Genomic DNA, 25,594 nt, shown 5'->3' on the forward strand with positions numbered 1-25,594 from the left:
TAGTTTTCCGCTTAGCATTGCCTTCTAGAAAATATACTTCAATGGATCTATTCTTGAAATGAGGTATATAGTATAAGAAGATAAATAATGTCTCACCTTCTTGGCAAGCCACGTCAAAGCACAACACGTTCTCTCCAACAGAATGTAATGAGACTCGTATGGAGTAAACTTCGTTGTTATATAATAGATGTCCTTTTGCTTCTTTCTTGTCTCGTAATGTTGACAAAGTACACATCCGAATGCACTATCTGAGACAGACAAATATAGCAACAGAGGACTCCCCTGTAGCAAAGGAACCTATACCGGTGGATTGGATAAATAGTTCTTAATAGCATCAAAATAATCCTGACACTCTTCAATCAACTTTATCGGAGCGTCTTTCTTCAACAGCTTGAAGATAGGCTCACACACCACGATTGATTGAGCTTTGAATCGATTGATGTAGTTTAATCTCCCTAAGAAACTCATAACCTCTTTCCTCGTCTTTGTCGGAGGTAACTGTAGAATTGCTTTAATCTAAAAAGGATCGAGCTCAATACCCTTTAAACTTACTATAGATCCCAACAACTTTCCGGCTGAAACTCCAAAAGCACATTTGGAGGGATTTAACTTTAAGTTGTAACGATGCAAACGATCAAAGAATTTCCTTAGATGTGTCAAGCGATCTGAACTCTCACGGGACTTGATTATGACGCCATCCACATACACCTTGATCTATTTATAAATCATATCATGAAATATAGTCGTCATAGCCTTCATATAAGTAGCACCAACATTCTTGAGGCCAACTGGTATAACCCTATAATGATATACACCCAAAGGTGTAATAAATATGTCTTTTCTACATCTTCCTCGTTCATCAGAATCTGATGATAACCTGTATGACAATCCACAAATGATTGCATTTCATGCTTAGCAGAATTATCAATCAAAATATGAATATTTTTCAATGGAAAATTATCCTTCAAGCTGGCTTTATTGAGATCTCTATAGCCGACACAAATTCTGATCTTCCCATCCTTTTTAGAAACCGGAACAACATTGGCCAACCAAGTCGGATATTGTGTCACTTCCACCAATCGAGAATCGATCTTCTTGGTGATCTCTTCTTTGATATTTTAACTCAATTCAGGGTTGAACTTACGAGCCTTTTGCTTCACAGGATTGAACCCTGAATTAATCTACAGCTTTCGAGATACAACATAGGTACTCAACCTTTGCATGTCACCGACTTCCTAGACGAACACATCAATATATTCAGCAAGCAAATGAATTATGCCTTTTCTTTGAGTTTCATTTAAGTGGATGCTGAGCTTAACCTCTTTAACAAACTCTGGATCTCAAAGCTTTACTGTTTTCATTTCCTCTTTATTCGGCTTATGCTGGTTTTCAAACTGCCCAAATTCCTTGGCAACATACTCAAGTTCCTCACTTTCTTCTTCGTAATCGTCAACCTCATCATCACTTGCCTCATTTTTTTCATTCAGCTCGTGAAATGACATGACATTGGTAGGTTTAAAACTTACATTACTGAAACCATAAACAAACAAAGTTAGAACATCAAAGTATAAACAAATGAGTAAATAAATAAATTTTAAGAATAAAAGAGTCTTTCTTTAAAATTAGAAAACAATGAAAATTTTGGCCATGTCATAAGGCCATGTTTCCTTCTTTGAACATCACGATGGAAATTTAATAATTCAAACAGTTAAGAAAAATTCAAAATGGTAGGGCTCGGGCCTTTTCTTGTCTACCACCGATTTAAATATGCATAAAACGATTCCCTTACCAAGGAGTTCAAAGAATCAGGATGGGCATGGAGGTCTAGTTCTGCAGCATCTCTCGTAGCTCAGCATCACGGAATCCTATCAGCTCGACCTCTTCTTCGCTGATAGCATCGATCCCTTCAAAAAGGCCACAAATTCCCTCCCCAAGGTCCTCCTTCTTGGCATATTCACGGACTGGGAAGGATTCATATAGGTGAGGGATTGGCTTTGACAATGCTTGATCCTTCTTCTTCTTTGTCTTCTCATCATCATGAGGACGTACCCCAATCCATACCTTGACCCTTTGACAGGACCTTGGATGGGCTCAACAATTCCTTGGGAATTCCTTTCCAATTTGAAACCTTGCTCAAATCCACTTGCAACATCACGGTAGCTATCATGTAGACGGTAGACATGGGAGTCTGTGGGGCCAAGTCTTCACCGGTGGTACTTACCAGCTCCACCGTGTTTAAATCTGTACCTCGCGATACCTCATCAATGATTGGAGCCTTTCTTTTAGAGTGACTCCCTTCACCATGAATAACCATTTCTTCATTTTCGAAATGAGTTTCATCATCTGATAAAAAGTAGGAGGGACAACTCTAGCCATATGGATGAAAGGCTTTCCCAGAAGAAGGTTATAGCTGATATCGATGTCCAAGACTTGAAACTATGCGCAGAATTCTGCCGGACCCATTTGGATGATCATATTCGCTACTCCCAACGTATCCCCTTGAATCCCATTAAAGGCTCTTACATTGACCTGATTTTGTTCAAGTTTCCCATGGTCAAACCTTAACTGCCTCACTGTCTATAATGGACAAATATTTAGACCAGATCAATCATTTACCAAGACACGATTGACAATTTTTTTGCGACAGATGAAAGTGATATGCAATGCGTTATTGTGGGACCTCCCTCAAAAGGTAACTCGTTGTCGCAAAAGCTGATTTGATGTCCTTGAATAACCCGGTGGATCGTAGCGAACACGTTATTGCTTCTTGTTCCCTCGGGTACATATGTATCATCGTGAGCTTTCATTAAAGCTTGCTTGTGCGATTGAGAACTCATCAACAGGGCCCATACAGAAATCTGGGCTGGAGTCTTTTCCAAATTCTTGACAATGGAATAATCTTTCGGCTGCATTCTTCTCCCGAATTCCTCTACATCACCATCGCTTATTTGATTTTTAGCTTGATCCTTCTTTTGATCTCCGAGAGCAAGCTCCTCGTGAGTATAACATCTTTCAGATCAGGTCATAACTTGTGCAGCAGCAGTTTCAGTCACTAATTTTGGCTTGATTAGAGTTTTTGATGGAACAAAGGCAACAACCTTTGTTGGTGTCAAAATAACAAACTCTTTTTTCTCTTTGACGCTTAAGGAATCTAGAACCTTTTCCACTCGTCATGACCGATTGGATTTATCACTTTAGTCCCGCACCAATCATCGTCTGTTTTTGTCATACTGATGTTGCCGCCTCTATGATACGATAAAGGATTGGTATTGACATTAGGTGCAGCTGGTTAGAGAGATACCACCTGTTGGTTAATTAAATCCTAAATATTGTGCTTGAGGTTGATACAGTCCTCAGTATCGTTCCCATCACTGTTGGAATAATAAGCACACTTATGATGTGGCTTATAGAATTTTGAATTGATATCTACGGGTTTGGGCCCCACTGGGTGGATGTATCCGGCTGTACCTAGTCGCTCGTACAACTTTGTTTGACTTTCTACGAGCGTGGTGAAATTTTTTCAAATGTTTCTTGTCGAACCACGGTTGAGGGGGATCATAACTTCCTTGTAGGGGAGGTATCTGTTGATAACCTCGATTGTTCAGACAGGGAGCTTTATCTCTTGGATATGATTTTGTTTGGTAGTTTAGCATTGGAGCTTGGTAGTTCGGGTGGGGATTTTTATATGGTGGATCTTGGACTTGATACGGAGGAGGGGGTGCTCAGTAGCTCGACTGCACGTTAGCACTATTGGGAGAAACACCCTGGTAGGGAGATGGAATTTTATAGGGTGGATGATGATTTGGGTAAATGGGAAATGGATTTTCGTTATTTGGGGGTGGACTATGGTATATTTGGGCTTGGACGTTTGGATAAGTGGAGGTAGCACTCTAATAAATTGGAGGATTATTTAGATGACTAGCTTGCATGTAGCAACCTTGGAAGGAATTTTGAGAAGGCCGAGAACAATCTTGGGAATATGACGAGCTTCTGGGGGTTTTCTTTCGCCCATATGAAAAGAAGCAATTTCTTCTCTTTTCTTCTTCAACGTTCCTAATGATCCAGGCGATGCACCAACACGGGCTATCTTCCCTATTTCAACCCATCTTTGATTGTCTCACCAACTTTGACTATCTCAGAAAATTTTGCTCCTACGAGCAACAAGATTCGATCATAATACTCGGGCTCTTGAACCCGCACAAACACTTCTACAATTTACTTTTCATACATGGGTAGTCTCACCCTTGCCGATTCTTTTCTCCATCTATAGGAAAACTCTCCATAGCTCTCGGTTGATTTTTGTTTTATATTTTCCAAAGATTATCGATCACGAACAATTTCTATGTTGTAAGAGAATCGATCGATAAAATCTTTGGCAAATGCATTCTAGCTGGTCCATTGTAAGGTTTCATGCGAGGTGAACCATTCAAGAGTTTCTCCGCACAGGCTTTGGCTGAAGAGTGGATCAATAGAGTTTTATCTCTATCAATTCAGCTAGTCGTAGTAGGATCTCAAGTGAGCCATAGGGTTCCCCACTCCCCCGAAACTATCAAATTTTGGGATTTTGAACCCTTCTAGAAGGTCCAAATTTGGATTGATACATAAGTCTTCATAACTAAGCCCGGCGATATCAGGGACGCATTGGAGCTCCTTCATGGCTTTCTTGGTCTCTTCTTTTATGTCAACCTTTCCCTCTTTCTTTTCCCTCCACTCCCTTTCATGTTCCTCATAATGGTCCAACTCAGAACCGTGAACATCATGCTCGGCAAGGAAGGGAATTTGCAAAATGGTCCTTTTGGGTAAGGGTGGAGCTACAGGGGGACCCTTTGAGCGGTTTGATAATTCTGTGGGTAAGTCTGCGGATTGGTATTCTGATTTAAGTTGTAGTGGGGTGTTAGGGGATTGAATGTATTTTGGTTTTGATTTCGCTTTTGATTTTGAGGTGGTGGAGCGGCTTGATGGTGGGTATTTTGAGGATGGGGTGGCATATGGGAGTGGTTGTTTTGAGGAGGAGGTGGAGTTTTGTAGGATGTGGAAGCATATTGGGGATTTTGGCTAGTAAGATCTATAATCGACGGATTCTTAGTAGCTGTAGATGGTCGGTTCCTAGCTGGATCCATATTTGATGAAGGGAAGTAGATTGGAGGTCTTCCATCAGCATCGTTAGCAGCAAACCCTAGTGGAGGCATATCCTATCTCCTTTTCATTTTTACCCTCATCAGGAGTTTTCTTGTTTTAGTTTTGACACTGTCTTAGAAAGGATAAATTACGTTGAGCTAAGGTCTTCTTGAGGCTGCTCTTTGTTGTCCGTTGATCAGGCCTTCGTATCTTCACATAACATAAAGGCGGAGAATGAAAATTTTTAAAGATAGGGGTCGGGTTTTGGAAGGCTGCCTACGTATCTCACAAGGAAAATTCAGGCCTCACGTAGTTCGAGTACAAAAGAGAAATTTTTCATTCATTCATTCGTTGGGATTACAAGGAAACGAAAAAAAAATCAAAGCTTTAAAGATAAACCAATGACTACATCTCAGTCATTTTCTTCTCTTCGTCATCTTTATCTTAGCCACGGGGAACGGTCTCAATTTGAATCTTTCCCATGCTGATGAGGAATTTGAGGTCGTGGTGGAACTCAGGACACTTTTAAATGTTATGGTATGTGGCGTGATGATGATAGGGACAATGCTTTTGGATTTCGTGCTAAAGAGAATATTGCATTTCCACATTCTTGTAGTAATGGGTAAAGACACCATTCTAAACCAAATCTGAGTAGATTTCCCTCATTGTTTTCTTGAAATATGTGAATGAGCGATGAATGAATCTGGTTTATTCTATGACCGGTATGTCAAGACGTGGTTCATCACATGTAAGGATGACGCTGCCACCCCAAGTGTTAGGAGTATTATCCATACTGAATAATTAACGTACTGCATTTTCGAACTCAATACACTCCTCTATTATATGACATTTCTCCCTTGGATGACATTCACAGGTCTTGCGGAATTATCCTAATCCCGCTCAAGGGGACGCTTTTGTAAGGGGTCCTAGGAGGCCCCTAGACCGATAGTGCTCAAAAACAAGAGCCCACGAGATGACCTCTATCTTCTTTCGTCCTTCGTGCGGATATGCCTCAAGAGAAATGTTGTTGTCTCCGTTTGCCAGACATCCCTTGAAAGAAGGTGGGCGGGCAAGTAACTCCCCATAACTTTACTCTTCATAACTTTCTTTATTTATCTCCTATTTAGGGCTTTCAAGAGGAAACAGTGACTCGTACAGGTGCCTTTCACGCTGCTTTTGCGTCTCGACCCTCTCTTCTTCACTTGGTTTTGTTTGAATACCCTTTCCTTTGTCCATAGCAGCGATCTTTCCTTTCCTGAGACAAAAGAGTAATTTTTAGGATTTGTAGATAAGGTTTGACTTTTGAGTGATAAACTTAATACTCTGAAATTTTTGGTCAGACATTTGTAATAGTTACTTCTGTATATTTGCAAATTTCTTGGAAGGAGTGGATTTCTGATATCCTCATTCATAGCAACATAATACATAAGCAATTAATAACATATATATCACGTCCTAACACATATTGAGGGACCCTTTTGTGCATAGGATAGGCCTAGCACATTTGAATGATGTACACATGAATTGAACCAAATAAACAATCCCCCCCTCCCAAAATGAATTTCACAAGTGAATAATAATGTTCACGGAGGGTAAAATAACGGATAAAACATTAAAGACAATCCCACACCGGGGCCATCTAAAAGTGCAATAAAGGAAGGCCCACACAGGGTCTAAAATGACAAATACATATAGAAAAACCCGCGTAGGGGCGAAATCCACTATGTCGCAAAAGATAGTCCTTCTCCGTCGCCGTCCCTCTGAGTTTTGTATTGTTGGAACATATATCTTACCATCAGCAAGAATCCTTCACCCAGGCGTCCTTTGTCTTCGAAGCTTTGGTATCACCTATTGGGTTGCCTTCTCAAGAGTATCTTGGTTCTCAACAAATTTAGCGTACACTTCTTGGGCCTCTTTTTTTTACCTTTTGTAGCTCGGTCGCAACTTTGACTTCTTTGTCCATAAAGATGTGAAAGCTTCGCGGTGTTTGGGAGGAGACGTTTTGTATGTGCTTCTTCAGCCATTCTTTATAACCATTGTCATGTCCATCATTGAGACTGTCAGGGGTGATGGTGTCTTTATCCATACTCTTAGCAGTTTTCCATTCTTTGAACATTTCAGATGCGTCGTGCACTTTATCATCTCCAATATCGTATACATAAGCCCATAGTACGCCTCTTTGGGTACAGTGTTTGTCCTCCCAAACTGTTGCAAGACTCGAAAGGGTGCTTAAGGGTGAATTCCCCGAATAACTGGTAGAGGAAGCACAACCAATCTGCGGTTCTCCACGACGACTTCTTTGGAGATGTAATGGTTAAGTATCCATTGGAGATCTTCTTCTCTCAATTTGGAGAAAATCTCAACCCATCTCCCCTTATTCTCTGATTATTCATATTTGCCCAGTACAACATATCATTCAAATCTTTATAGGTGTTCTTGTTTCAAGAATATGTAGTTCCCGAGTCCCAGCACTCTCTAAATGACTGACGATCCACCATTGAAGGAGCAAGTTGCATCCTTGGAAGTATTAATGCCCCTCTTTGCATATTCTCACGGCTCGATACATATCGGACAGGATGACCGGAGCTATAGTATATTACTTTGTTGTCCCTTGGTTCTCATACACTTTGAATAGAGTATGTGCAAGTATTATAACTCAGGTATTGATGCTCAAACTTTGTCTATGTGGGAAGACCAACGTTCCCAACAATGGTATATCAAATGCTAGAGGACGAATCTCGTTCCACTCTGTAAGAGAGCTTGGACTCTCTATTGTAAGTGGAGTAGAAGCTCGCATGTCCAAATCGGATATAAAGAGCTCTGAATGCTACATGGGATTCTTCGCACCTGTAGGCAAAGTCTTTCCCCAACCCGCACCACTCCGGAATGTTTTCTACAGAGGGATTATTAGGGATGAAGATGTCTTCTTGCTTTTTTTCCTTCCTTTCTATACTAGTCCCTACTGTATCTATGCAATCTCTGATCTCCTCCAAACTCGACCATAATTCGGTGGTTCCGAATCAAAACATCATTCGTTGGCTATCCCAATAGCCTACGAGGACCTTAACAGATTTCAGCCAACCGTTCATGATGATTAATTCCATTAGAGTACCCACGTATTTGTTGATGGTTCTTCTATGATCCCCATCCAGATTATTATGCCACATCGTGAGTTGAGGTGGCACTGATATGACCGTGTCGAACTTTGGAAAACGATCAATATCTACAAAACACAAACTTGTTAGGTTTACCCATCCCAAATTGGTTTTCATATGTATATCATTCAAATGTCAAATAATATGATGTGTCGTGAGGTCAAAGATCTTCGACACGATTTTGGCAGCTTTCTACTAAATAGACTTAATACACCTTGGGTATTAAGTTTTTTTAGGCTAATGCTTAATTTTTTGTTTTAGTTTCGCTCTAGCTTAGGCTTACTAGAATAGCTTTTAACTTGACGTTTATCCAAGTCGGACAAACATCGGGGTGAAGCTACCAAACAACGTCGGATGATCGCATTTCGATTATTCGTTTGATACTTCCAAATGAAATTATTGTGTATTTCTGAAGAAAGACGTGAAACACTAAGTAACTTTAGTTTTCCTAATGTATCTATTTGATGTTTGGCGGAAATATGCCATGAAAATTCAACAATTCAACAATAAGGTTTAGTAAACAAACAAACAAATATTACAAACAACCAAATAAAGTGAGTTTTAAGGTTAGAATCCTCCAATCTCCAGCGGAGTCTCCATTTCTGTTTTTTTTACATTTTCGAAAAATATTATTTTCATGAGAGTTTTATATGTTTCTGACTTTTTAGAGTCGCCACTTAACTTTTAAGAAAAATCAAGAAAACTATGTTTTTCAAATGACTTAAATAGAAAAACGTTTTGAAAACTTCAAAGGGGTTCGGGGCTTCCTATTTATATTTTAGAAAGGTTTACAGCACCTAAAATATTCACTAGAATCGCAATTATCCGACAACTAACTTGGTATTGCTACAATCGTTTAACTTTTTTTTGAATTGAAAGTTTACTTAGAACTTGCTGAAAGTTACATTAAATATTAACTATCATTTTAAATGAGTTATATTATTTGCAAAATTATCTATCCTTTTAAAATTCATTTGCAGTTAATTGTAAATTGATAAAACATTTACAACGTTTGTGGGGTTTTGGATTCTTTAACTTCAAAACCAACGACAAAGAAGCAGATAAATAAGCGAAAATAAGGGAGAGAGATATTTGGGTCCAAATCCAGGTTATTTGTCCGTCTGGACCGGTATTTGGACCCTTTGTTTATGGGTTTCCCCCCACTTCATATGTACCTTTTCTAGGCTAAACCAAATAATACATAATAAATAAATAAAATCGACACGGGGGACCTAGATCTAACATAACAAAATACAAAAATTTGAGAAAAATAAATTTGGACCTCTTGGACCACTTCCTTCGACTTCAAAAACCTGTACGCCAAAGAAATGGATGGTTGACTCGATAGAGAAGTCGAGCCTTAATGTCTCTCTCAAAAACGCAAAGAGAGGGCAAATGGGAGTTCATGGTGATCTCAATGTCAATTTTTGCATGCAAAAGAAAGCAGACGTCAGAGTTCATAAACATTCAAAGGAGAATAAGTAAATAAAAATGACGATGTTGTCGAATAAATTAAATTTATGGCAATATTTATGGAAAGATGCATCTTACAACAATTTTAATTTAGCTAAAATTAGTTAGCATATTATCCCACAAATTAAATTGGGAAAAAGAAATAAAAAGAACTACGACCATGCTGGACATATGTTGAACAAATATTTATACAACTGATGGGTCCAAAACAAAGAAAAAATTATACCATTTTGTGTACCCACATATTCCATGAACTTCATTCATACGATTAAGAGAACTAAAACATGAAGAAAAAAACGCTCTTTCATCTATATAAACTAATCATAGGAGTGAATAACATATGACCGAACCATTAGGAATTAATCTTCGAAGAAAAATCAGCACGCTGAACACATCAAGAAATCCATGTCAAATACTAAAACAAAATCTATATGTAGAAAATCTAAGAGTTGCTAGCTTATCGTACTAGAAAAAGATATTTAGAGGTAGCCATTCATAAAGATTATCCCAAGCAGATGACCATAAATAATTGAACAAGATAGACCTTATTCTTAAACCGGCTAGCCGGACATAAACACTAATAGTCCTTAAGAAATATAACACACAAGAGAATAGCATTTTTTTAAGCGATAACACTAGCCAAGCAACAATTTATACTTATGATAGATAACACAAATTAGACAAAGAAAAAAAAAGGATGATTCTTCTAAAAGAAGAAAATTTGGTCAACTCATTATACAATACTAAAGAAAAACATCCACATATCATACAACACTAAAAAAAAAAGCTCAAAGTGATGTTCAAATGAACCTCTAAAACATAGAGACTGAAGCAAAAGTTCCAACTGTTTTTTTTTCTGATTGATAGCTTCTAAACCTTTCACTATTTTTCTCTCTAAAAAAAATAACTATTGTGTCTCTGTTTTTTTTGGTTGAAAATTTATCTTAGTTCTCTTCCCCCCCCCCCCTCTTCCCCGAAAAAAATGATCCCCCCTAAGTAGTGAACAAGAAGAGATTATATATAGGACATTAGGGTTTTCGAATTTGGGTGAAAAGGGCAGAATGGGAATTCCGAAATCCTCAAACAATTTTAATTCAAAAACTTTCATCATATTTGCTAAACACGTTTTCTTCAAATTTTCAACACATTCCGAAATCAGAAGGGAAACGTACAAATCAGATGAATTCCATCGACCTTGCCGCTCGACGTGGCTCGATCTCGTGCGAGCAAAAATGAAGTTGCAGCTGATTTTCTACGAATTGAGAGCGACGGGAAGGAAAAAGACAAAATGCTCAAGTGAGGCACATACCGAACCAGCCATGTCGCTCACGCGATCATACTGCTTGGAGCTTTGCATAAAAAAATAAAAGGAGCGCATGGGTAGTTTTCGGTGTTTCCTCGTACTGCTCTGAGTTCCTTCGCATGAAGAATAGAAGGGGAAATATTTAGAAGTTCAGCTCCTAATGAGTACTGGATCGGGTCAGGTTACTTTGGCGTAACAGGTGGGCTGGGAGGTTTTGCTGGAAATGCCAAATAGAGGCCCAACATGGTCAATAAAATGAGTCAAGAATACTGAATTGGTGAGGGATACTGAGCCTTCGGCTACTCGAATTACAATTATAACCAATTGAAATCCCCAGCACATCCACATTGAATTAATTGACGATATAAAATAAAAAGCAATGAACTTATAAAATTAAATAACAATCTTTAAATTAACCAAATGGAATAATCAATCTTAATAATAAACTAACTTGAAAACATAAACTATTTTCCGAATCATACCAGTTGTCTAAATAATTTACTAAAACTTAATTTTTTTAAACCACTTAAAAACATTTAAAACTTTCATAAAATCTAGTTAAATTGTTTAGAATTAAAAACCTCGTGAATTTAATCATATAAGAGTTGGTCAAAATTGGGTGTCAACAGCCATGACCATAAATAACTTGTTGAACGTATCAAGTGCTAGTTTCTATTTCTAAACAATTATTTAGAGGTTGTGGATGGTTTAAATAGGACTGTCAAATATAATTACAATATTGGTTGATGTAAATAAATACTAGATTGTACATCTAAGACTTGAATATATGGTCTAAATAGATTTTGAATTCCATTAGCCCTATAAAAGTATCTACCCTTATGTGATGGGGACTCAACATTTTTCATATAACAAGGAAGATTAGATTTGCCTTAAATGCACATTATAATTTTTCAACAAAAGGGTTTCTAATTAACAACATTGCAATTAGTTGCAAAACTTAATAATAGTGCTAACTGCTACCTACCTATTGTAAATGAATATGTCTCCTATAAATAGTAATAAGTTTAATTAAATATATGACCAAGCTGATTGTGTTCTTCTAAATTTAATGGTGAAGTAAATTCAAACATAGCATTAATGGGAGAAAAGGAAAATTGTGTGGTATAATTCTTGATAGAGTCTAAAATCCTAACGTGCACAACAAATATTAGTTAACCTCTTTCCTCCCAGAGATTGGATTTCTAAAGAAATGGTTACGTATGATAAATATAAGTACGTGAGATTGATATTGTTATGACATTTCTAAAAGGAGAATTGTGTTTTATCCTACTTTGTGAACTCATCAGAACCTTAGATTTATACCTACCCAAAAGGATGTGATAGCATATTAGGATTGTCATGTTGTAGGATCTATTAATAAAGAACCCTTCAAGGCTACAACTTATTTAATTCTATGAGTAATTATTAGGTTTTTGAAGGTGTTAATGTAAAATGAAGAGTTGACTTTTTGAAGATTTGCTACATTTATGAAAAGTTGTGAACCTTTTTGAATAGTTATGACTTTTATGAAGTATTTTGACTAGTCTGAAGAGTTGTGACTTCTACGAAAAATTATATTTTTTGATAAAATTATGAATTTTTTGAAGGGTTGTGACCATTCCTATAAGTCCAAAGAAGCACTCGCTCACACTAACCTCTGTTGTCTGTATATAAAGGAGTTTCCTCTTATTTTTCAATAACAAATAACTAATTTCTAAACTTCCTCTTCTACTAATCCTAGTATTATAAGTCTATGTTACTGTTTTTGAGTGGATTCGCGACACCGTTGTTTTGGGTTTCAATACATCAGTGAGTAATATATTGTAACCTCTGATACTTGAGGGAAAATTTTTTCTTAAAGAGAATGTACATTCTATGAACTCGATTTTCTTCTTTGAGAAAAATACTTGATTTATTTTTGTTTTAGGTTCTAATTTTCTTTAGTGTTTTAACATTTATACATTTAAAAATACTCATTAAAATAAGTATATTAATAATACATGTTGAAAAACAATAATAGTTACATGCCAAAGGTGTCTTGGAAGTTTAGTCTTTTATGTAGGCATGTTGCATTATACACAAACATTCTACAGGTTAGTTTTGATGTTTCTTTTTTCTTTTTGTTTCCTTAGGATAAGAGTCTTTTTATAGCTTATGCTGAAAGGAATTAAGTTTATCTTCGTATAAAGCATAGGTGTCATCTTTTCCTAGGGAGTATGCCCAACTTTTGGATTTTTTCCTTTAGTTTCTTTTTTCTTTCTCCAAGAGTTATTTCATAGACAAAACTAGATTGCTTTTTGATGTGGACTTATGAAGTTTCTTCTTTATTTTTCTATGGTTTCATCGTTAAGAATAGAGTCAGATATTTCTAGATAAATGTCAGCAAAGGAGGAGGTGGGGAGAGTTGTACCCTTGTTGTATATAATGGGGTTGCATCTAGAATAGATTACATTTGGCTTAAGGTTTATCAAGTATTAGAGTATGACTTTGGCGAAGGTTTACCATATTCTCTTGTATAATGGCAAAATGTTGATTATAAGGGGGGATTGGAGGCTGAAAAAAGAGCTAAAGGTTTAGGCACCCAGAAGGATAGAATTTTATATCTTCTGAATGGTTTTTAGGCTCCAAAATATGGAAAGAAAAATGCGTTTAGAAGTAAGATTTCAGTGAAGAAGTATTTCAAGTCTGAGTATCCTGGTATGGATATCAACAAATTCTTTGCCTCAATCAGCTAGGTGATTCCTTCTATGCACTCATAGGGCTCAAAAGGTTATCTTCGACAAAGCTCTTTGGTATATATCATGAAGAGATATATTCGTCCGTTTGCATTAATTAAAATTGAGCTTCATTCTTTTATATATGTATTGATTTTGATATGTCATTTATTGAATCATTATTCATTTCATAATATATTTGTTGCTTTTACCCTACTGCACTCAAAAGATATTTGGGAACAAGCAACATATATTAATTCAAAGATATTTGGGAAGAAGAACCAAATATAATGATTTAATAAATTGCATCTCAAAGGAGATGAACTACTTCTCTTCTAGAGTTGTGCGGAGGAAGTCCCTCTATGTAAAGGGTGTTAGATGCACCACCAGCGAGACGTAGTATTTCATGAGACATCAGCATAAATACCATAAATCTTTCATTTAGTGGTAGCTCTAGCCCACGAGTTGATGGAAGTGGATCACGAACAAGAAAGGAAGGTATACTACCACCACCTTTTCTAGTTAATCCAACTCCATTGTAGTTATTAGATTCTACATCTCGAAGACAAATATGTTTTTACAAGAGGAGGAAGAATAATAACAAAAACAAAATCCAAATTAGTATGAAATTCAAGCATGCTCGAGGAATGTAGGATCAGTGTCAGCCTTTTCTAAAGACCAAGCTTTTAGATATTTGTTGCATTGAGCCTAGTCTTTTCCAAGACTATTGTTGTAACCTTAGTTGTAAACTTACTAATTTGGATTATGATGGTACATTTATATTTGATGTGAAACAAGAATAGATGGCTGCATATGTGGGAATCTTTTTCCATATATACCGGGATCAACGAGTTTACATGGCCACGACATCCGTATGAACCATCAATTTGGATCCATAGTATTTTTGTCAATACTATGATTCAAGAACGTTTTGTAATTCACCAGTAGTGAAGCTTTAAAGAATTTATAAATTTCTCCTTCCGGTGGCTCACAAAAAAAGAATGGAAAAGAGTTGTGCCATCATATTGAATCAATTAAGGAAAAGTTATAGCTAATCGATGAATTATACTTTGTTTCCTTATCATGCAATCTTTTTCTAATTTGATGTTTATAGTTACTAGAATTACCAGTTTGACAATCATATCAGCTTACGAAAGGAATCTTCATAAAAAAAAATCAAAAAGGAAAGTTGTGTGAATGACATTAGTAGCTTCTCTGTCTGGTCATTATCTTATTTGGTTGAATTGTCACTTTGACTTAAATATTTGTGCCTCAGCAAGTTATTTTTGTATGTGAAATTGTGGATACAAATACATACAGTTGTTCATTGTATGTTTCGTCTATTTAAGTATTTCCTATTGTCCACAAATACGAAAAACACTTGTTGGAACTAAACAACTCATTCTTTCTTTTTCTTGTAGGGTGTGTTTTCCTTGTGGTATGTTGCTTCCTCTTCTTGTTTACATCTCTATGTGAGTCAATCTCCTTGATTCTGGTAGTGTGTGATTTCCATTTTTATATTTAAGCGTACTTTTCATAGATTTTGAATATCTTATTTTTATTTTGTTTTTGCATTGATCATTTAGAATTAGTATCATCATTCAAACATAAGTTTTAAATATAAGTTATTGAAGCAAATATTATCTGTTGTTTCTTCTCTACCTTTAGCAATAGAACTCAAATTTACTAGAGCATATTCATTAGGCTGTTATATCAATATATTACCATTATTTTCTTAGTGATTCTTCTTGTTTGGCTTGATTTGCAACCATATTTACTAATGATGATTTCTACATATTGTATCTTTCATAATTTTTTAGCAACCATATTTACTAATGATGATTTCTATATATTGTATCTTTCATATTTTTAGAATCATGGTTGAGTGCTCAATTTGTTATTATTAACTAATCTTGTGGCAATTTATACCTAACACTATTTCTAATGTAACGTAGGATACTTTTATTTCTTCCTTTTGAACGATAGTTTTCATGAAGTTATTTTCTAGATAATTACAGCTAACTCTGCTACCTTGCATGTTCAAAGTCTATGTCAGAAGTAAAAGACATCGGATGATTCCAATTTGTCTAAATGTTTATCATAAAATTACATTATTCTGATGGGAGGTAAAAGTACACAATGGAATGTGCAAGCTTGTCCAAACACTATCGTCATAAAAATTATTTGGTATATTTCTACGTGCCAATAATTTTAACCTTGGGCTCCAGATATTTTGTTTAGATTGGATTGTAGCAAGAGAATTTTATTTTTCCTATGTACTTTTACAAAAAACCACTATTGGAATTTGTTTTCGCCCCTCTTTAAATTAAATTTTAGAAAATATATGTTAAATTTTCCAACCTTTTCTCTCAAATTAAAAACATTTTTCTCCTTTATCCCTCTTTCGACTTTCAATTATCTCTTACGTTAACCTTTTGTCTAAATATTATCATCGATGCAAACCTTTGGTTCATATTTTCTCTTATTTTTGACAAGTCGTCTAAAGTAAAAATATTTAACATTTTTTTATTATGTTGCCAAATCTAATTGGTCTTAATTCAAATCCATCTCAAATAAATAATGAAAACTACATATGATTCATATTTTGAGCCAATAAGCATTGAAACTAATATTAAAAATATTAATTTCATGATATCTTTGCATTGACGTATTTTAAATCAACCGGTAATTTGCTAAACAATTCATATTTGGAGATCTAACTAAAATCAATACTTGTATTGTTTGATCGTCAATTTAAAAATGATTAATATTTTTTATTAATATTATGTTTTATATCAGTTATCGAATTCTATTGTTCAGTTTCCTCTTTTTATTAGTTTTTACATCTCTTATTCTCAATTAAAAAAGATATCTAGGATTTAACCTTGAAGTGAACTGACATGTTCATACTGTATGAATATGTATTATTTTCATGTTTGGTTGGAACTGCAAAATACTTTATTTTCATTCTTTTATTTTGAATTTTGGATACATGCAAAAGAAAAATTATACTATACCTACATAGTTGCTTAATTAAAATCATCTTCTATTGAACTAACCATTGATGAATGAATTTCGTAGTTATTTTCTCCCTTTTTATTTTATTCTGAGTTTAAAAATATTTAAAATTTAAAATAGTTAACAAGATCAAAGAATTAAAATACCATGGAACCCAAAATCAGGCCAACTATACGGTCCCATATATTTAGTAATTTCAAATTATTTTAACGGAGAAGGGACTAAATTGCCCTTAAACTTGAGACTGTGCATAAATTTACACTTCATCAACCTTATGAGTGTGGATAATAACAAATAAAGGTAGGTTTGAGCCCAAAGGTTGACGTCGGGGGCATTTGGGGACCAGAAGGTGAATGGACGGAAGATTTTCACCATTTCAATTAGTTGATATAATTTTAGGCCCCTCTTCGTAAATATTATATCATTTTAATTACATGAATGTATATTGACCTTTTGTACCACTTGACACTGACACAAAGGTATTAGAAGAAGCTTTAGTAGCATGAAGATGCTCATCTTCATCATTAACATAGTGGGCAACATCAGAAAATGTTTTCATCCTATCAATATGTGTTATGTTTACCTTCAAATGTTCCCAGTTATTATTAAGTGACCGAATCACTTCCTGAATCTATTGGTCATCTTAAAGAACTTGACCAATACTTTTGAGTTAAGCGGTCATTTTGACATCACCGTAAGGTGTTGTTTGATATTTTGATCTTGAGTCTACTTCTAAGTGTCAATTATTATAGTCAACTAACGGAGGTGGGTCACAGACATACCCCATATGTTCCTCGTAGATTTCCCCCTATAGCATGAGGAGTAAGGAATTTATCACATTCATAGCATGAGGAGTAAGGAATTTCTCACATGCATGTATGGGGTCATCAATCACAGAACTAGCTAGTATTCCACGGGAAGTGAGATTATCCTTTCTCCAAGCTTTATAGACTTCAAGATCCCTATATATTGTTTAGTGTTACTCTCTTCTGGTTGATTCAGAGAGAATTTTCCTCTTTCAGTACATACCATATTTACGATTCCAAATGTCGTAATTGTCACCATTCAGATTTTCACATTGTTTAAGTTAACAATGATAAAATTTTTATGTCATGCATATATTTTGAGATATAATAAGGCAAGAATATTTCATCATTCATTCATATGACATACATATTCACGCAAATCACTTCTCATAAAGGTTTCATATTCAACGAAAAGACATGTTAGCATTCAATCATTATCTACAAATTAAAAATTCAATCAAATTTTGAACTAATTTTTTTGTGTATAACAACATATTGAAGACTTCAATAACAAAGATTTTTAAGTATAATAAATAAACTGGAAAAAAACAAACTACATAATTTATATTGTAATTCGAAAAAGAAATAACATATTTAAAGTCATCTAAATCTAAAATCCTCTCACAAGTCTTCAAGGTAATAAATATAAACCCTAAAGAGCTGACTGACAAATGTCGTGATAAGTAAAAGTAAATATATTAATCCAAGGTTCACAGAGAGTGTCTTTTAAGTACTAAGACTCTCCAATATGAAATTTCAACAAATCCTACCAATTTAGTGCACTTTAATTTAAAGAGGTGAATATAATCATGTTCTGAAACATTAAGGGATATCTTCTAACACTTAAGTTCTGTTAATTTTTTTCTTGTTTGTGTTGCCCTTAGATTACTAATTTGGATGACTTCACGCCCTTAGAGACATGTTTTACGATTTTGTTCTCTTCTACATTGTCCCTTTGCTTGACTTCGAGAATTTCCAGTTGGAATCATTCGAGTTTGTTCATGTTCAGCCATGTGTGAAATATGAACAACAAAATCAAAAGAATTGTTGAATTTTTAAATGTGACAATGTAACTGTTGCCACTCTTTTCGAACAATATTTAGCTTCTTTTTAAAAAAATATATTGGGTCAAGTGGCATCCACATGAGCAACCCACGACCCTAAATAACTTATAGAATGTATCAAGTGCTAGTTTCTATTTCTAAACAATTCATTTGTAGATAGATGGTTTAAATAGGACTCCAAAATGTAATTACAATAGTTGTTTATGGAGATAAATACTAGATTGTACACCTAAGACTTGAATATAAGGTCTAAATAGATTTTGAATTCCATTTTCCACTATAAAAGTATCTCCCCTTTTGTCATGGGAATTCAACATTCTTCATATAAATAGGAAGATTAGGTTTGCATTAATTGCACATTATAATTTTTCAACGAAGGGTTTCTAATTAACACCATTGCAATTACACAGTTGCACCACTTAAAATAGTGCTAACTTCTACATACCTATTCTAAATGAATATGTCTCCTATAAATAGTAATAAGTTTAATTAAATGTTTGGCCAAGTTGATTTGTTCTTCTCAAATTAAAGGTGAAGTAAATTCAAACATAGAATTAATGGGAGGAAAGAAAAAATGTGTGGTATAATTTTATATACAGTCTGAAATGCTAATGTGCACAACAAATATTAGTTAACTTTTTTCCTCCTAGAGATTGGATTTCCAAATAAATGGTTTTGAAAGATATATATAAGTACGTGAGATTGAGATTGTTATGACATTTCTTAAAGGAGATTTGCGTATTATCCTACTTTCTGAACTCATCAGAACATTAGATTTGTACCTATCTAAAGGATTTGATAGCATCTTAGGATTGTCATGTTGTAGGATCTATTAATAAAGAACCCATCAAGGTAACAATTAATTTAATTCTAAGAGTAATTGTTTGGTTTCCAAAGGTGTCAATGTAAAATCAAGAGTTGTGACTTTTATATAGAGTTGATTATCTGATGAGTTGCTACTTTTATGAAAACTTGTGAACCTTTTTGAATAGTTATGTTGCTAGTGTGAAGAGTTGTGACTTCTATGAAAAATTACGTTTTTTCATTAAACTATGGCTTTTCTAAAGGGTTGTGACTTTCTCAAAGGGGTGTGACCATTCTTACAAGACCAAATAAGCACTCTCTCCCACTAACCTCTGTTGTCTATATATATAAAGGAGTTTCATCTTATTTTTCAATAACAAATAACTAATTTCTCTACTTCCTCTTCTACTAAGCCTAGTATTATAAGTGTATTTTACTGTTGTTGAGTGGTTTCCCAAAAACGTGGTTTTTGTTACCAATACACCGGTGAGTAATATCATTCAACCATATGAGTATATATTCTAACCTCTGATACTTGAGGAAAAGAATTTTCTTAAGGAGACTGTACATTCTATGAGCTCGATTTTCTTCCTTGACAAAAATATTTTATTTATAAAATTTAATTTGTTTTAGCTTCTATTTTCTTTAGTGTTTTAATGTTTTTAGATATAAAAGTACTCATTAAAATAAGTATATTAGTAATACAGGTTTAAAAACAATAACAGTTACACGCCAAAGGTGTCTTGGAACTTTAGTCTTTTATGTAGGCTTGTTGCTTTATACACAAACCTTCTATGGGTTAGTTTTGATGTTTCTTTTTTGTTTTCCTTTCCTTACTAGGTGTATGTTTTTGTAAATCATGCTGAAAGGTATTACGTTTATCGTCATTTAAAGCATAGGTGTCTTGTTTTCCTAGGGAGTATGCCCTACTTTTGGATTTTCTCCTTTAGTTGCTTTTTTCTTTCTCCAAGATTTATTTTTTAGCCATAACTAGATTGGAATCTGATGTGGACTTCTGAATTTTCGGCTTTCTTTTTCTATGGTTTCATAGGTATCAACAGAGTAAGATATTTCTAGCTAAATGTTAGGAAAGGAGGCGGTGGGGGGAGAGTTGTATATTTGTTGTATATAATGGGAGTGCATCTACAATAAATTACATTGGGCTTCAAGTTTATACAGTATTAGAGTATGACTCTGGCGAAGGTTTACCATTTACTCTTGTAGAATTGCCAAATGTTGATGATAACTGGGGCAAGGAGGCTGGAAAAAGAGCTACAGGTTTAGGCACCTTGAAGGATAGATTTTTATATCTTATAAAGTGTTTTGAGGATCCAAAAGATGCAAAGAAAAACGCTTTTAGAAGTAAGATTCCAGTGAAAATGTATTTCAAGTCTTAGTATCCTGGTATGGATATAAACTAATCCCTTACCTCAACCGGCTGGGTGATTCCTTCTAAGCAATTACAAGGATAATAAGGTTATCTTCGACAAGGCTCTTTTGTATATATCATGTTGTGATATATTCGGCTGTCTGCATCAATTAAAAATGAACTTCGTTCTTTTATATACGGATTGATTTTGATTAAGAAATGAAAGATAGGAATACATCTCCCGGGATCGAGTGCACCCTATACTGTCTGATTCTCCTATAACAGAGCTAATACTTATAAGGATTGTCACATACGTTGTAGAAGTTTGAATATCACTGAAGTTGAGCTTGGTAAACCTGAAGCTGAATTTGACACTTCTCCTATATTCCACAGGCATGCTTGATTTTCGTGCTAATTTCGATTATGCTTTTATTATTCTTCCTCTTGTAGAAACTTTCTTCTCTTCAAGACGGATAAGTTAATAAATACTAGGGAGTTGGATTAGATAGAGCAGGTGGTAGTGGTAAATCTTCTCTTCCTATTCGTGATCAACTTGCATTAGCTCGTGGGCTAGAGCTAGCACCAAATGGAAGAGTTATAATGTTTATGTCGTGGGATCGTGAAACACTACCTGTCTCTACTGGTTCTCCTAAAACCCTTTAAATAGAAGGACTTCCTCTAGGCAGCTCCAGAAGACAAGTAGCTCATAATTATTCATATATCATTTGCTGAATCATTATATTTGTTGCTTGTTCCCAAATATCTTAAAGGACATGAGCTACTTCTCTTCGATAGTTGTCGGAGGAAGTTCCTCAATGGAGAGGTTTTTAGATGCACTAGGAGGGAGATGTAGTATTTTGTGAGACATCGACATAAATACCATAGATCTTTCATTTGATGCTAGATCTGGCCCACAAGCTTATGGACATGGATCAAGAACAAAAAGGGAAGGTACACCACCATTACCTTCTCTAGTTAATATAACTCCATTACAGTTATTAGTTTCTATGTCTCGAAGACAAAAATGTATTTACAAGATGAGGAAGAATAAGAATAAAAATAAATTCCAAATTAGTACGAAATTCAAGCATGCCCCAGGAATGTAACAGCAGGGTCAGCCTTTTCTAGAGACCATGTTTTTTATATTTGTTGCATAGAGCCTAGTCTTTTCCAAGACTATTATTGTAATTAAGTTGTAACTTATCAATTTGGACTATGATGGCACATTTATATTCAATGTGAAGCAACATTAGATGGCTACATATCTGGGAACGTTTTCCATCTATATTGAGCTCAACGAGTTTACATGGCTACGACATTCGGATGAACCATAAATTTGGATCAAGAGTATTTTTGTCAATTCAATTATTCATGGACGGATTTTTTTTACATGTATCGAAGCTTTAAAGAACTTACAATTTTTTCCCTTATCGTTTTGACATCGAAAAGATGTTGAATGTTGTCATGTGTATTATGTGTGACTCAAAAAAAAAGAATAGAAAAGAGTTGGTGCATCGTGTTAAATCAATTAAGGAAAACTTATAGCTAAGTGATGAATTATACTTTGTTTCCTTATGAAGCAATATTTTTCGAATTTGAGGTTTATAATTACTACAATGACAAATTTGACAATCAGATAAGCTTACGAAACGAATCTGCGTTCAACATGCATTAAAAAGGAAAGTTGTGTGAATGCCATTGGTAGCTTCTCTGCCTCGTTATTATCTTATTTGGTTGATCTGTCACTTTAACTTTAATATTTGTACGTAAGCAAGTTATTTTAGTATGTGAAATTTTGGATACAATTACAGACATTTGTTCATTGTATGTTTTGTCTATTTCAATGATTCCTATTGCCATAAATACCAAAAACATTTGTTGGAAGTAAACGAATCATTCTTTCCTATTTGTAGGGTGTGTTTTCCTTGTGGTATGTTGCTTCCTCTACTTGTTTTCATCTTTATGTGAGTTAATCTCCTTTATTCTGGTAGTGTTTGATTCCCATGTTTAGATTTAAGCCTAATTTTCATAGATTTTGAATATCTCATTTTTATTTTTATCTTGCATTGATTGTTTAGAATTAGTGTCAGATTCAAACATATGTTGAAAATATAAGTCAATAAAGCAAATAAAATGTGTTTTTGCTTCTTTACCTTTATCAATACAACTCAAATTTACTAGAGCATATCTATTAGGCCGAGGTATCTATATATTACAATTATTGTTCTTTTGATTCTTCTTGTTTGGCTTGATTTGCAACCATATTTACTAATGATGATTCTTATATATTGCATCTTTTACATTTGTATAATCATGGTTCAGTGCCCAATTTGTTATTTTTAACTAATCTTTTGGCAATTTATACCCTAAACTATTTCTAATGTCATGTAGGATTCTTTTAACTCTTCCTTTTGAACGATGGTTTTCATAAAAAAAATTTGGATCATTACAGCTAACTCTGCTATCTTGCAAGTTCAAAATCTATGTAAGAAGCAAAAGATACCGAATGATTCCAGTTTGTCTAAATGTTTATCACAAAATTACCGTATGATGATGGGAGGCAAAACTACACAATGGAATGTGCAAGCTCCTCCAGACAATATATTCATAAAAATGATTTGGTATATTTCTACGTCCCAGTTATATTAACCTTGGGCTCCAAATATTTTGTTTAGATTGGATTGTAGCAAGAGAATTGTATTTTTCCTATGTCCTCGTATAAGAAGCCACTGTTGAATTATGTTTTTGCCTCTCTATAAATTAAATTTTAGAAAATTATATGTTAAATATTGAACCTTTTTGCTCAAATTAAAAACCTTTTTATTTTTGATCCCTCTTTGGACCTTCAATTATCTATTACATTAACCGTTTGGCTCAACAATATCCTCGATGCTAACCTTTGGTTCATACTTTCTCTTATTTTTAACAAGTCGTCTAAAGTAAAATTATTAAACATTTTTTATTATGTAGTAAAATCTTATTGGTCTTAATTCAGATACTTCTCAAATAGATAATTAAAACTACATATGATTCATACTTTTAACCAATAAGCTTGAAACTAACTTTAAAAATATAAATTTTATGACATCTTTGCATTGACGTATTTTATATCAACCGGTATTATAATACCTTCTTCATATTTGGAGATCTAACTAAAATCTATATTTATTGTTTAATCATCAATTTAAAAATCGTGAAATATTTTTTATTAATATTATGTTTACTATCTGTTATCCAATTATCTTGTCTAGTTTCCTTGTTTTATTCTATTTTCATCTCTTATTCTCAATTAATAAAGCTATCAAGGACTTAACCTTGAAGTGAGCTTACATGTTCATATTGTTTGAAGTCGTATTATTTTCATGTTTGGTTGTAATTGCAAAATAGGTTATTTTCATTCTTTTATTTTGAATATTTGATACAGGCAAAAGGCAAATCATAGTGTACGTACATAGTGGCTTAATTAAAATCATATTATATTGAACTAACAATTCATAAATGAATGTCGTTGTTATTTTCTCCCTTTTTATTTTATTCTTAGTTTAACACGATTTAAAATTTAAAATAGTGAATAATATCTAAGAATTAAAATACCATGGAACCCAAAATCAGGGCAAATATATGGTCCCATATATTTAGTAATTCAAAATTGTTTTAATGAAGAAGGGCCTAAATTTCACTTAAACTATGAGAACGTGCATAAATTTACCCTTCATCAACCTTATGAGTTTGGGTTATAAGAAATAAAGGTAGGTTAGAACCCAAAGGTTGACGTCGGGGGTATTTGGGGACCAAAAGGTGAATGGAGGAAGATTTTTACCATTTCAAATAGGTGAGAGCATTTTAGGCTCCTATTCATAAGTATTGTATCATTTTAATTACATGAATGTGTATTGACCTTTTTCGCTTAACTCAACGAATTCTTAATTAAATCTCTAATTTATTAATAATATTTAAAATGGGATAATGCACAAGTAACCCCTTAATCTATGCCTGAAATCTCAAAGACACACTTATACTATACTAAGGTACTATTACCCCCCTGAACTTATTTTATTAATAATTTTCTACCCTTTTTGGCCTACGTGACACTATCTTGTGGGTCTAATGCTGGTTAACTTTTTTTTCATGCTAGTGCAACGTAGGTCGAAAAGGGGTAGAAAATTACTTATAAAATAAGTTCAAATTGTAATAAGACCTTAGTATAATATAAATGTGTGTCTAAGATTTCGGGCATAGGTTGACGGGGTAATGGTGCATTTTACCTATTTATATTACATAAAAGAGTGATAAACCAAGAAATCATTAAGTTAAAAAGTTGAATGACATACTCATAAAAACATAATTAAATACACCCTAAGACTAACTTATTTTTTAAACAATAATAAATAAAACGAATATAAAAAAAGTTCTCCTGAGAATTTTGTATTTTGTATGTTATTGAAACTATAATATTTTTGTATAAATATATGATATATCTTATTAATAAAAATTATTCCCTATACACATAAATCTTGAAGATAAACATTTAAAAAGTGAATGGTATTTTATGGTCCAATAAATAAATAATATTGTTATCAAGTCTTTTAATTTACTCTTATTGGAATTCTTGAAGACAAACCTATAAATAAAAAGTGAATTACTTTTTCGAGTAATACATTATAATAGTACGACCAAGTCATTTCATCATTTATTATTAAAATATCACTTAATTTATCAGATATGTTAGAAAATTGCACTACCTTTTGTCCTTCTTATTTCATTGCATTA

Source organism: Solanum lycopersicum, chromosome 10 (assembly GCF_036512215.1).
Source record: "Solanum lycopersicum chromosome 10, SLM_r2.1".
NCBI lineage: Eukaryota > Viridiplantae > Streptophyta > Magnoliopsida > Solanales > Solanaceae > Solanum > Solanum lycopersicum.